Below are 14,584 nucleotides of genomic sequence, written 5' to 3'. Positions count from 1 at the left end.
TTCAGTCGAGGAGATGTCCCAGTGCGCCAATTCTCACTTTGCGATTTTCTCTCAGGATCATACTCAAAAATCCAGGATTCACCTGTGATCACATGACTGAACCATTCGCGGTCATTGGCAATCCACTCAAGAAGATCAGCGCACACATTCCTTCGACTGTCCTGCTCAGTTGTACGGTTTTTTGGTGCCATTCGGGCACAAACGTTTCGCATGCGCAAAACTTCGATCAAAATTTGATGTACGATGAAAGTTAAACAGGTCACCCATCATTCTTGTTGTTAAACGTTGGTCTGACCTCACAAGAGAACACACATCTTCGACCTTTTCGTCGGTTGTTGAGGTTGAAGGTGTCCCTGAGCGAGGTTCATCTTCAACGTGCTCTCGGCCTTCCAAAAGTGATTTGTGCCAGCAAAAAAGTTGTGCTCTCGATAAGGAATGATCCCCTACTTCAACTTTTCAAAAGACATACTCGCGAATTCCCTAGTTTAACACAAAACTTGATGGCATGACATTGCTGTAAAGTCCTCTGTTCCATTTTTATAACACACAACTTCACTGATGGTGCTCTCAAAAGTCACATGATGGCTGTACAGAGCTGAAACTGTGACTGAGCATCTGGAAGGGATGAACACACCGGTCTACACAAGTAGAACAACAAAGTGTTGCGATATCACTCACCGTGTTGTCAGTGTCATTACTTTCCTCACACTTCTTGTAGATGACTGCCATATATCTGCTTGATTCCACCTGTAAAGGCAGGCTTGTCAATGAAAGAAAAGAAGAACAATTCACTAGCCAAGTCTCCCATCTGCTATTCGACCTATTCCACATTCACATATTTTACCAGTTCCTACTCCAACCCCAAACGTAAAGGTGGAAATAGAAGATGAAAACAGTGTGGAAGAAGAAAAGGAGCTCAACACATCCCATAACACTGGTTTTGAGAAACAAGATAATAGACCACACATACTGAGTCAATCCCAATTGAGTGATCGCATTCGAGATCTTAATTTTTCAAATGAGAAAGCAGAACTTTTAGGGTCAAGACTACAGCAATGGAGTCTTCAACATGTCAGGATCTAACATGACAGACAACGTCAAAGGAATTTGCTTCATTATTTTGGGAAGCTAAACAATCTTGCTGTTTACTGCGGTATTAATGGTTTGATGAAATCTTTGAATTTGAATCATGATCCTATTTAATGGAGGCTATTCGTGGACTCCCCCAAGCTAAGTCCGAGAGTTGTATACAGGGTGTTTCAAAAATGACCGGTATATTTGAAACGGCAATAAAAACTAAACGAGCAGCGATAGAAATACACCGTTTGTTGCAATATGCTTGGGACAACAGTACATTTTCAGGCAGACAAACTTTCGAAATTACAGTAGTTACAATTGTCAACAACAGATGGCGCTGCGGTCTGGGAAACTCTATAGTACGATATTTTCCACATATCCACCATGCGTAGCAATAATATGGCGTAGTCTCTGAATGAAATTACCCGAAACCTTTGACAACGTGTCTGGCGGAATGGCTTCACATGCAGATGAGATGTACTGCTTCAGCTGTTCAATTGTTTCTGGATTCTGGCGGTACACCTGGTCTTTCAAGTGTCCCCACAGAAAGAAGTCACAGGGGTTCATGTCTGGCGAATAGGGAGGCCAATCCACGCCGCCTCCTGTATGTTTCGGATAGCCCAAAGCAATCACACGATCATCGAAATATTCATTCAGGAAATTAAAGACGTCGGCCGTGCGATGTGGCCGGGCACCATCTTGCATAAACCACGAGGTGTTCGCAGTGTCGTCTAAGGCAGTTTCTACCGCTACAAATTCACGAAGAATGTCCAGATAGCGTGATGCAGTAATCGTTTCGGATCTGAAAAATGGGCCAATTATTCCTTTGGAAGAAATGGCGGCCCAGACCAGTACTTTTTGAGGATGCAGGGACGATGGGACTGCAACATGGGGCTTTTCGGTTCCCCATATGCGCCAGTTCTGTTTATTGACGAAGCCGTCCAGGTAAAAATAAGCTTCGTCAGTAAACCAAATGCTGCCCACATGCATATCGCCGTCATCAATCCTGTGCACTATATCGTTAGCGAATGTCTCTCGTGCAGCAATGGTAGCGGCGCTGAGGGGTTGCCGAGTTTGAATTTTGTATGGATAGAGGTGTAAACTCTGGCGCATGAGACGATACGTGGACGTTGGCGTCATTTGGACCGCAGCTGCAACACGGCGAACGGAAACCCGAGGCCGCTGTTGGATCACCTGCTGCACTAGCTGCGCGTTGCCCTCTGTGGTTGCCGTATGCAGTCGCCCTACCTTTCCAGCACGTTCATCCGTCACGTTCCCAGTCCGTTGAAATTTTTCAAACAGATCCTTTATTGTATCGCTTTTCGGTCCTTTGGTTACATTAAACCTCCGTTGAAAACTTCGTCTTGTTGCAACAACACTGTGTTCTAGGCGGTGGAATTCCAACACCAGACAAATCCTCTGTTCTAAGGAATAAACCATGTTGTCTACAGCACACTTGCACGTTGTGAACAGCACACGCTTACAGCAGAAAGACTACGTACAGAATGGCGCACCCACAGACTGCGTTGTCTTCTCTATCTTTCACATCACTTGCAGCGCCATCTGTTGTTGAAAATTGTAACTACTGTAATTTCGAAAGTTTGTCCGCCTGAAAATGTACTGTTGTCCCAAGCATATTGCAACAAACGGTGTATTTCTATCGCTGCTCGTTTAGTTTTTATTGCCGTTTCAAATATACCGGTCATTTTTGAAACACCCTGTAACTTCACAACGGCAACTTTCTCCTTTCTATTCCTGTTGGTCACGTGGTTCACATGAAGGAGACTTATGCAAAAATGCAAGCCTTCCTCGACTCAAATATGCTGAACACAAACGGAAAATTTTTCGGCGATCTAAAAGTCATCGCTATTCTCTTAGGAATGCAACTAGGCTTCACTATGCACTCGTGCTTTTTATGTATGTGGATCAGTAGGAATAGAAAATCACATATTCAGTCACAGTGGCGGGTAATAAATCTTAACGTTAGGGAGAAAAATGTTACTGCTGAGAGATGTTATTCTCCCAGCCCTACGTATAAAGCTGGGGTTGATGAAAAATTTTATCAAACCAATGAACCAAGAAGCACAGGCCTTTAAGTACTTGAGAGGCATATTTCCTACATTAAGTAATGCAAAGGTTAAGGAAGGTATTTTTTTTTTTTTTTTGGGGCCACAAATTCGTCAACTTGTAAATGATCCTGTGTTTGATCGATTTTTGGAGGGGAAAGAAAAGAGAACTTGGGAAGCCTTCAAGGGAGTTGTTCACGGATTTTTACGCAACAAAAGGGATGATAACTATTTTCAGTTGATGGTAGTACTCCTGCAAAAATACCATCAACTCGGATGCAGCATGTCCCTTAAGGTGCATTTTCTACACTCTCACCCTGACTTTTTTCCTCCTTGTTGTGGAGCTGTCACTCTTTAACGTGGGGACAGATTCCATCAGGAAATTACTCTAATGAAGCAGAGATATCAAGGCCATTGGAATGAATCAATACTTCTGGTCTCTGCATAGGGATACTCCTGAACTCACTAAAAGAAAGCCAAACGATAACGAGCTCATGAGGCAGCCACATGACTTTCTTCAGACCCAACCATCTGCCAGGGGCTTTTCCATTAATTTAGAAATGTTAGAATGTAACGCTCTTTGAAAACAATTCAATTGGACTTTGAGTGTTGTTGACATCTTTAATTAAAATGTATCAGTTTCTCTTAATCCGAAAAAATAACATATTTCTATCTATTGGGAATCACAGACACTAGGGCTAATACTTTTTTCTTTGTCATAGTCTTTTTTTTTCAACCCAAAATTGGTAAGGTTTGACTCGAAGTGAAGGAAACTTTTTTTCGGTGTTTTCGCGTTTCGCCTTTGTGCTTGGGAATTTGTAGGTAAGCCGTCTTACAGTCAGTCAGAGTGAATATGGATGTGCATGTTATGGAGTGCATGAAATCTTGTATACTGGTACCAGGTAGCTGTCATGCATTGTACTGTGTTAAGAGCTCTGTAGTCCAGCCCGCCGTATTGCTAACCGAAGGGGCCCGGGCTTGATTCCCGGCCGAGTAGGAGATTTCTCCGCTCGGGGAATGGGTGTTATGCTGTCCTTACGTTCGTATCGTCGTAACTGATATTCCACTGTTGAGAATGTTGTATGGGCACGTACTAAAAACCAATAAATTAAAAACAAAAACGCTGTAGTCGCCGGCCGCTGTGACCGAGTGGTTCTAAGCGCTTCAGTCCGGAACCGCGCTGCTGCTACGGTCGCAGGTTCGAATCCTGCCTCGGGCATGGATGTGTGTGATGTCCTTAAGTTAGTTAGGTTTAAGTAGTTCTAAGTCTAGGGGACTGACGACCTCGGATGTTAAGTCCCATAGTGCTTAGAACCATTCGAATACCGATCGAGGTGGCGCAGTGGTTCGACACTGGACTCGCATTCGGGAGGACGACGGTTCAATCCCGCGTCCGGCCATACTGATTTAGGTTTTCCGTGATTTCCCTAAATCACTCCAGGCAAATGCCGGGATGGTTCCTTTGAAAGGGCACGGCCGACTTCCTTCCCTAATCCGATGAGACCGATGACCTCGCTGTCTGGTCCCCTTTCCCAAAAACAACCCCCCCCCCCCCCAACCATTCGAACCATTTGAACTCTGTAGCCTACGCAAGGTCTTGAAGTAGAGACGAGAGTGAGCCCTACATCTTAAGCGCTATGTATCGAGTCGTACTGCGCAGTGCTAAGGCGTGTCGTTGGCCATATGGGTGCTGTGTGCGTGGGCTGTGGGGCAGTATTGATCGGCAGGGGTGGGGCCGTGCGCGCTTCCTCGCCCTTATCGGAAGGCGGGTGCATCAGAAGGGATTGACAAGGGGACGCCACGACGTTTGGAACGCGTATTTACTGCATAAAGTGATACTGAAAATGAATGCTTGTCCGTGATTTGAGAAATCTCTTATACCTGGAAGGAGCCCGAAACGACTTGTTACCTCCAAGTTTTGACCGGCACAGACAGCTTTCGAAAGATGTACAATTAATCGTCGCTTACGACATTACTAGTTGCATGATGGTATTTTTCGTAAAAACATGGAAACATACGCAAGGTCTTTCGACATTTTCCGTGGAAAAACTAACCTCGTTAACATTTTCAAAAACCTCTCTTTCAGACAATAGTTTGGAAGCAAACCATGCATAACGCAGTATTCCCTTAAAATTCGGCGCTGATGATTGGTTATGCAGTATCAAGAGTATTTTAATAGCGTCTTTCGAGAAGCAATTCCTCGTTCTCTTTCGATTAAATACGAACAGTTTTGAAGACACGGACAAGCATACATTTTCAGTATCACTTCATGCGTTTGGTCGTTTACTAGTCGATAGTTATGAATATTACATTATTTGTGATAATAAAAATTAGTAGACTGCCAAATAACACTGTAAATTTAATAAAAGTTCATCCGATTACACGTATTTTTCTCATTATATCAACTGTAATATAAATAGTAAAGAAAATGACTGTGTCGAAAATAAAAAAAGAAACTGACGAACAGAACTCGCTCCAGCGATCCAGCGGCTTGAACGCCAACCCCCCCCCCTTTTTTTAAAAAAAAACAAAAAAAAACATTTTGTTGTATCTTGTTCGCTGAATTTGTTCAGGGCGGACGTCCGATGACACCTGTTCAGTTTGTTCGTTCATCCGTTCGCTCAGTTATTTTATTAAAAAGGGAAGCTAAAGCTCTGACCGAACACGCTTTTCTTTTTTTTTTAATCTCTTTTTGTTCGCTTCATCTTCTCGGGGTGGACGTCGCAAGACATCCGTTTATGTTCGTTGTTGATCGATTAACTCAGTTTTTTTTTTATTTTTTATTTTATTTATTTATTTATTTATTTTTTATTACAGAGGGCAGCTATCCCTCTGACCGAACACGTTGAGCTACCGTGCCGGCACCACTCGGCTGCCGCCGCTTCATGGTAAAAATGGCCACGCGCAGATATATATATTTGACGACCGAAATTATCTTGCGATTTTCTCAGTAATGCTTGGGAAGTACGCGCTACTGCTTACACATTTTGTTGTGCTCATGGAGTACTACGAGTATACGAAGTTTACAGTAAATCCGCGTTCCAAACATCGTGGCCTCCCCTTGTGAGACGCTTGCACTCGAGCGCGAGTGTAGCAAATGTGTCTTCGAAGCATTGTAGAAGACACATGATCTCGGTGCAGATTGCAGTGGAATTTGTGTGGCAGTTTTCGTAGCACTGACGTCCCAACAGTAGTCCTCCTGCCACTGTGGCGCGCTCTCTGAGTGTGTCAGTGTATGTGATATCGACGTTTTGCTGCGCGGGTTGGCAGTGTATTGCTCCGTGCGGAGACGGATTTGTTAGTTGTTAGGGCGAATAGACCTGGGATGTGGCGGCCCGTATCGCGGTGCATGAACTATGCATGTTCTGTGTCCGGAGAGAGGTGGGAGCGATGTAGGAAGTCAATTCCTACTACCGTCCTGGTACCGTGACATCCCTCACGTTAAACGTTCATGTGAATTGGTGAGAAGACGACAGCTGTAAGGTTCAAAAATGGCTCTGAGCACTATGGGACTCAACTGCTGAGGTCATTAGTCCCCTAGAACTTAGAACTAGTTAAACCTAACTAACCTAAGGACATCACACACATCCATGCCCGAGGCAGGATTCGAACCTGCGACCGTAGCGGTCTCGCGGCTCCAGACTGCAGCGCCAGAACCGCGCGGCCACTTCGGCCGGCCTGTAAGGTTCGAGCGGAATATCTGCGCACCGCGATCTTCGAATTATTGGCCACATGAAGCTGCAGCACTGACGTTTTGTCGAATGTCTATCTGCTCTCCACCTGTGTTCAACTACTGTCGAGTCCAGTATCCACCAAAAAAATGCTTCCTTCAACTGAGGTCTACATCTACATCTACATTTATACACCGCAAGCCACACAACGGTGTGACGGAGGGCACTTTACGTGCCACTGTCATTACCTCCCTTTCCTGTTCCAGTCGCGTATGGTTCATGGGAAGAACGACTGCCGGAAAGCTTCCGTGCGCGCTCGAATCCCTCCAATTTTACATTCGTGATCTCCTCGAAAGATATAAGTAGGGGGAAGCAATATATTCGATACCTCATCCAGAAACGCACCCTCTCGAAACCTGAACAGCAAGCTACACCGCGATGCAGAGCGCCTCTCTTGCAGAGTCTGCCACTTGAGTTCGCTAAACATCTCCGTAACGCTATCACGCTTACCAAATAACCCTGTGACGAAACGCGCCGCTCTTCTTTGGATCTCTCTATCTCCTCTGTCAACCCGACCTGGTACGGATCCCACACTGATGAGCAATACTCAAGTATAGGTCGAAAGACTGTTTTGTAAGCCACCTCCTTTGTTGATGGAATACATTTTCCAAGGATTCTCCTAATGAATCTCAACCTGGCACCCGCCTTACCAACAATTAATTTTATATGATCATTCCACTTCAAATCATTCCGTACGCATACTCCCAGATATTTTACAGAAGTAACTGCTGCCAGTGTTTGTTCCGCTATCATATAATCATACAATAAAGGATCCTTCTTTCTGTATATTCGCAATACATTACATTTGTCTATGTTAAGGGTCAGTTGCCACTCCCTGCACTAAGTGACTATCCGCTGCAGATCTTCCTACATTTCGCTGCAGTTTTCTAATGCTGCAACTTCTCTGTATACTACAGCATCATCCGCGAAAAGCCGCATGGAACTTCCGACACTATCTACTAGGTCATTTATATATATTGTGAAAAGGAATGGTCCCGTAACACTCCCCTGTGGCACGCCAGAGGTTACTTTAACGCCTGTAGACGTCTCTCCATTGAGAACAACATGCTGTGTTCTGTTAGCTAAAAACTCTTCAATCCAGCCACACAGCTGGTCTGATATTCCGCAGTCTCTTACTTTGTTTATCAGGCGACAGTGCGGAACTGTATCGAACGCCTTCCGGAAGTCAAGGAAAATAGCATCTACCTGGCAGCCTGTATCTAATATTTTCTGGGTCTCATGAACAAATAAAGCGAGTTGGGTCTCACACGATCGCTGTTTCCGAAATCCATGTTGATTCCTACAGAGTAGATTCTGGGTTTCCAGAAATGACATGATACGCGAGCAAAAAACATGTTCTAAAATTCTACAACAGATCGATGTCAGAGATATAGGCCTATAGTTTTGCGCATCTGCTCGACGACCCTTCTTGAAAACTGGGACTACCTGTGCTCTTTTTCCAATCATTTGGAACCTTCCGTTCCTCTAGAGACTTGCGGTACACGGCTGTTAGAAGGGGGCAAGTTCTTTCGCGTACTCTGGGTAGAATCAAATTGGTATCCCGTCAGGTCCAGTGGACTTTCCTCTGTTGAGTGATTTTAGTTGCTCTTCTATTCCTTGGACACTTATTTCGATGTCAGCCATTTTTTCGTTCGTGCGATGATTTAGAGAAGGAACTGCAGTACGGTCTTCCTCTGTGAAACAGCTTTGGAAAAAGGTGTTTAGTATTTCAGCTTTACGCGTGTCATCCTCTGTTTCAATGCCATCATCATCCCAGAGTGTCTGGATATGCTGTTTCGAAGACGTACAGTCGACCTTCCAGGTGTGCAGTCGAAGGGGTATTTGCTTGTGCCACCCGTAATGACTGTCGACGACTTTTATGCCTCTGTGCGAGCTGATGCTCCTACGGCGGTCCGCATTTGAAGTTAGAGATCCAGCAGGGAGAAAGGCAGTTGGGTGCGGTGTCGGCAAACTGGGCGTAGAACCAGCAGGACCATGACCTTAGGGGTGGCCAGCGTACTCTCGGGTTTGAAGCGATGACGTCACTGTCGGCCATCCTCGACCAACACCGACTCAAAGGAAGGCCCCGGCGCTTGTTCGTGACGTCACGTCAGCTAGGCACGGCGAACGCCAGGTCTGTTGCAGGCATACTCATAATGGTGGTGTCTCCCTCTCTGACACAGGAAAATGTGAAACTATTGGCGGTAGTTGACCAACACACATTGTTCTGAGAGATTTCTGCAATCAATTAATTGTGCAATTCATTACACTTCTTAACAAATAGTGTTCCTGAACTTAAATTTCCACCTGTTTTTAAGGATTGAAATACAAAAACAACTTCATGGCCCAGCAGCAACAGAATTCTTGCTTCTTTACCTTATTTGTAAATCTGAGGAAGTTACGTTTGTACCAGGTTGCTTTTACAAGAAACTGTGAACATATTGGTGTTCTTCTTTAGGTATCTTGGTTGACTATGGGGTGAGGAGCACTGAATGTTAATGAAATATCTTGCGATTGTACGCGTTGGGGGAGGGGGTGGGGGACCGAAGAAGAGGCAAAAGAGAGATACTTGTTTTATGAAATAAAATTTTTTTATCTTATAAATTTTCTCCTTTCAGTTGCAAGAGGGGAATAATTATCTTTTCTAATGTGCATGTTTAAAAAAGTTTAAGCACAGCAGTATTTTCGATGTATGAAGCTATTTTGTTTCCTGTTTAGAATTCCTGTAATCTAATGACTGGCTACAGTTGGACATTTACACATGTAAATTAGTTCACATTTCCAGTGACGATGTCAAACGAAAATAAATAAATAAATAAATAAATAAATAAAAGAAACAAGTTAATTGTAAGGGGGTTGGGGTAAGGTTCGATAACAAAATGGATCAAGTAAATATAATTACTTGAATGTAAAATTTCTGTAGCTTGCAATGGGGCAAAGCATCTTCTCATATTGATCTACGTTTGTTTCGACAGGATTCAGTAATACAGAACTATGATCTTCATTTGTAGCTTTACGATAGTAAGAAAATCTTTCATCTAAATAAAACTGCAGAATCCAAAACAATACCAAACATGTTGTCCAAAAATAAGAGATTTATAGTGATAAGCACGCCCAGGCCTTTCTGCCTGCAACAGACCTGGCGTTCGCCGTGCCTAGCTGACGTGACGTCACCAACAAGCGCCGAGGCCTTCATTTGAGTCGGTGTTGCCTCGACTCTGCTGGAGGCGGTCCGGAGCGGGGGGCAGGCAGTGTAGTGGTAACGTGGTGTGATGTTACTATGTCTTTGCAATTTATTGTGCCCATGTTGTAGTACCGTGAACATTCTGCCCACAAGTGTCAATCATTTTTGCATGGGTTCAGTTTCGTGTGATATCATTGCCAGTTGTAGTTGTGACGGAAGTTTAACAATCCAGAGCTTCCAAAGGGCAGCATTCGGCATGAGGTTAACGTCCACAGAAGACTGGAGTCGTCACCAAAGCTGGGACGACGTTCTATCGTCTATATGTTCGGCATAGATAGCCTGTTTCAATTGTTGCTCATGTTTCAGGGAAAGCCGTTGTAGCAGTGCAGATTTGGCTGGGTCATACTTGTTATGGGTAGGTAGCAAAACAATGACGTCACCGATTAAGCCAGCGTGTTCTGTCAGATGACAAATCAGGGTGACAAATCTGTAATGCTTAATGAGCCCAAAATACATACTCCGAGATGGCGAACTTTAAAGTGGCTTGGTCAGGTAGGAACAGTGGCAGTTTAGTCGGGAAGCTGAATCTGTGAGGTACATAATGGTTGTGATGTGGCACGGTTGCGGTCGGGCTAGCCGATAACGGCGACGAGAGAACCTTCTGAAATCACGGTGCGAGCTACATGTGAAACGGGCAGATGTTTGGTCTTATTAAAGAGTCGCGATTGACTCGTGTGGCATCTCATAGTTTGAAACAAGTTTCACTTGCTGAGAGAGTGCACACTGTTGCGAGTTTGCGGAAGATTCCTGTACGAAGTCTCAGCAACAAGTTGTCTGTTGCCTGCCACTGTCGTGTAGTGGGAGTGGAACTCTTCACACACATTAATTCCCAGTGCGTAGTTCCGTGGAGGTGATAGAGCAGTTTTTTTTTTTTTGGTCATCAGTCTACTGACTGGTTTGATGCGGCCCGCCACGAATTCCTTTCCTGTGCTAACCTCTTCATCTCAGAGTAGCACTTGCAACCTACGTCCTCAATTATTTGCTTGACTTATTCCAGTCTCTGTCTTCGTCTACAGTTTTTGCCCTCTACAGCTCCCTCTAGTACCATGGAAGTCATTCCCTCATGTCTTAGCAGATGTCCTATCATTCTGTCCCTCCTCCTTATCAGTGTTTTCCACATATTCCTTTCCTCTCCGATTCTGCGTAGAACCTCCTCATTCCTTACCTTATCAGTCCACCTAATTTTCTACATTCGTCTATAGCACCACATCTCAAATGCTTCGATTCTCTTCTGTTCCGGTTTTCCCACAGTCCATGATTCACTACCATACAATGCTGTACTCCAGACGTACATCCTCAGAAATTTCTTCCTCAAATTAAGGCCGGTATTAGATATTAGTAGACTTCTCTTGGCCAGAAATGCCTTTTTTGCCATAGCGAGTCTGCTTTTGATGTCCTCCTTGCTCCGTCCGTCATTGGTTATTTTACTGCCTAGGTAGCAGAATTCCTTAACTTCATTGACTTCGTGACCATCAATCCTGATGTTAAGTTTCTCGCTGTTCTCATTTCTACTACTTCTCATTACCTTCGTCTTTCTCCGATTTACTCTCAAACCATACTGTGTACTCATTAGACTGTTCATTCCGTTCAGCAGATCATTTAATTCTTCTTCACTTTCACTCAGGATAGCAATGTCATCAGTGAATCGTATCATTGATATCCTTTCACCTTGTCTTTTAATTCCACTCCTGAACCTTTCTTTTATTTCCATCATTGCTTCCTCGATGTACAGATTGAAGAGTAGGGGCGAAAGGCTACAGCCTTGTCTTACACCCTTCTTAATACGAGCACTTCGTTCTTGATCGTCCACTCTTATTATTCCCTCTTGGTTGTTGTACATATTGTATATGACCCGTCTCTCCCATTGCATTGATTGATTTGGTAAAGGACCAAAAAATTTTAGGATTCTTTGATTTAGCTGGTAAGATCTTGGTTTCGAATTCATTCTTGTATAGCTATCCTCGTGATAGGTTTGACTTTGTGTAGCTTTTGATTGTCATTGGTGTTTCGACTTCGTTTGAATCTGCTACGTAGATATCTCTCGGCTTTAGTAGGAACTTCCTACTATGATCCGTGATGAGACCTTCTCTTAGCATCTCCCATATCACCTACTTATCTAGCACATGGCCTGTATTGTGCTAAAGAGCCAAGGAATACTTCTTTCTCACCTAAATCCTATTTTTTTAGGATGTCCATCACCAGCTTAACAGTGAAACTCCAAATAACGAACAACCCTACCCTCTGTGCAAATCCAGAACTTGCTGGAAGATTGTCTCCAGAGCAGCAGATGGGGTCGCTCTTACTGGCTCAGATGTACTTTCAGCAATGGGCAACCCCTCATATATGTTGTTAAGGAGCCGTTCTGGTACAAAATTTTACCTTGTCTCACATAATAATCGAAACAACTGTTTAAGTTATTATGTTATCAATCCCCAGATCAAGGGTAATCACAAAATATTTAAGTTTTACCTGATATTTTTTCGCATAGCGTTAAACGCACACGTTTTATTGGTGCAGGATGGGATAGACACAAGGAAGGTTTGAGGTTAATGTCCTGTTGACTGTGTGGAGACTTGTTTTGCAAGTTAAGACAATCTATAAGCAGTCATTAACAGAAAAACTGATCGCACGGATAAGACAAATAAATGAGGTTACAAATTTACGAGCGGGGTAGCACAATGATTAACAAACTGGACTCTCATTCGGGAGGATAATGGCTCAAACCCGCGTCCGGCCATCCTGATTTAGGTTTTCCGTGATTTCCCTAAATTGCTCAAAGCAAATGCTGGGATGGTTCCTTGTCTAATGTTCCCTAAACCTAGCTTGTGCTCCGTCTCTAATGACCTCTTTGTCGATGGGACGTTAAACACTAATCACTAACACTAATCTCCTCCTTCTCCATATTTAAAGAGCAGAAATCTCTCTTGGAAAACCAAAATACGTGTGCATTTATGAACTACTGGTACATAAGTTCTAACATTAACATATGTATGAACAAGTTGGACTCTGACAACTAAAAAAAAATTTAAAAATTATATGGGTATTATAGAAGAAAACACTACACACAATATTTGGAACATTGTCAGCAATGAATGATGAATCCGAAAAAATACAGAATTGTATAAACAGATATAGCAACAAAGATAAAAGCTAGAAGAATTAAGAGGATTGGTCATATAATGAGATCACAAAAAGATTGATACGCAAGATGATGGTAGAAAAATCTCCAAAAGGAGGCAGACTACTAGGATGGACGAGCATGCGATTTTTAGATTATGTGTAAAGGTACATTTTTTAAAACTGTCATTTGGAAAGCCTCTTTTGAAAACAGACAGGTTTACAAAATATTGTTACGTCGGCAGCAAAGAGCTTACATAGCTTTTAAACTGCTTTATTATAATAGTAACAGTAGGTGTAGGAACTTTTCCGACATTCGTCTTATCTTATTACAGGTTGGGCTCAGATGTGCACCCGTTCCACCAGATTATGAGTTGAGTGTCTTAAGCACTGATTCAGGTCCCTTCGTGAACCAAGTGTGACCTGCATGTCAACTTCACTTACCCAACATCTAGTAGTCATATCTGATGAACTCCTCGGAAATTTTTTGCGTGAAGAGAGCATGAGTTTAGAACATGTCGAAGAATCCTACAGGCCTGCAGTAGACACCTGATGCATTAGAAGTCATTCTTCTTACACTATAATGATGGGGGGAAAGGGGGAGAGAGAGGGGGAGGAGAGGCGGAAGCGGGGGGGGGGGGGGTGAGGGAGGTGAGAGGTGTGGAGAGATGGAGAGAGGAAGAGAGAGAGGGAGAAGGAGTTGACACATGGATCAGTATACAGGGTTTGTATTTAGGAGGAATGGGTAGATTTTCTGTAGCTTTCTTAAATTTCTACAGATGAATTCTGGTAAGGTTTAACAAAGCCACGACCAAGTCTAATTCTTATTCTCGTTCTCGCCAGGCTGAACTATTACTCACTCACTTGCTGTGAACAGTACACTAAACTGTCTTTCCTTTTCTCTTTTTCCTTGTAATAGTAGTAGTGCTAACTACTGAGAGCAGTATATAGGACCACTAAGCGGCAGCAACTGAGGAGTTTTGCGCTAACGAACAAAGGACCTTTTGTCACGGTTATTGCGCTGGAAGAACTGCTGTGGCTGCTTTTCTTGTTCTACTCACACACTCTTTCTGTATCCTCGATGTGCGAAGGCTACTGCTTCCCCATCATGTCTGTTAATTTCGAGTAAGAGGATTTTTTGTTTTTGCTTTTTCTAGTTAGTGCTTGTTTTTGGGTGTAACTCCCTTTTTTAGGGTTCTGTACCTCACTCAGTAAAAACGGAAACCTTAAATGATCACCCTTTTTCTCAGGTAGAAGTATAAATTTGAAATTTATGTTAAATATTAGCGTCTACAGTCCCTTTGGGGTGTACAAAATTTACGCTGCTAAGACATGGCAGTGAAAAGATA

The 14,584-nt window shown here is 43.4% G+C and overlaps 1 protein-coding gene across 8 annotated transcripts in view; it reads right to left on the bottom strand.

The window, feature by feature from the left end:
• LOC126248944 (organic cation transporter protein) overlaps positions 1–14,584 on the bottom strand; it is a 308,493-nt gene that overhangs the window by 49,850 nt on the left and 244,059 nt on the right. The window lies entirely within an intron of this gene.

This window comes from Schistocerca nitens, chromosome 3, assembly GCF_023898315.1.
Source record: "Schistocerca nitens isolate TAMUIC-IGC-003100 chromosome 3, iqSchNite1.1, whole genome shotgun sequence".
NCBI classification, from domain to species: domain Eukaryota; kingdom Metazoa; phylum Arthropoda; class Insecta; order Orthoptera; family Acrididae; genus Schistocerca; species Schistocerca nitens.
The sequence above is the reverse complement of the archived record's forward strand: the minus strand, read 5'-3'. Positions and strand labels throughout refer to the sequence as shown.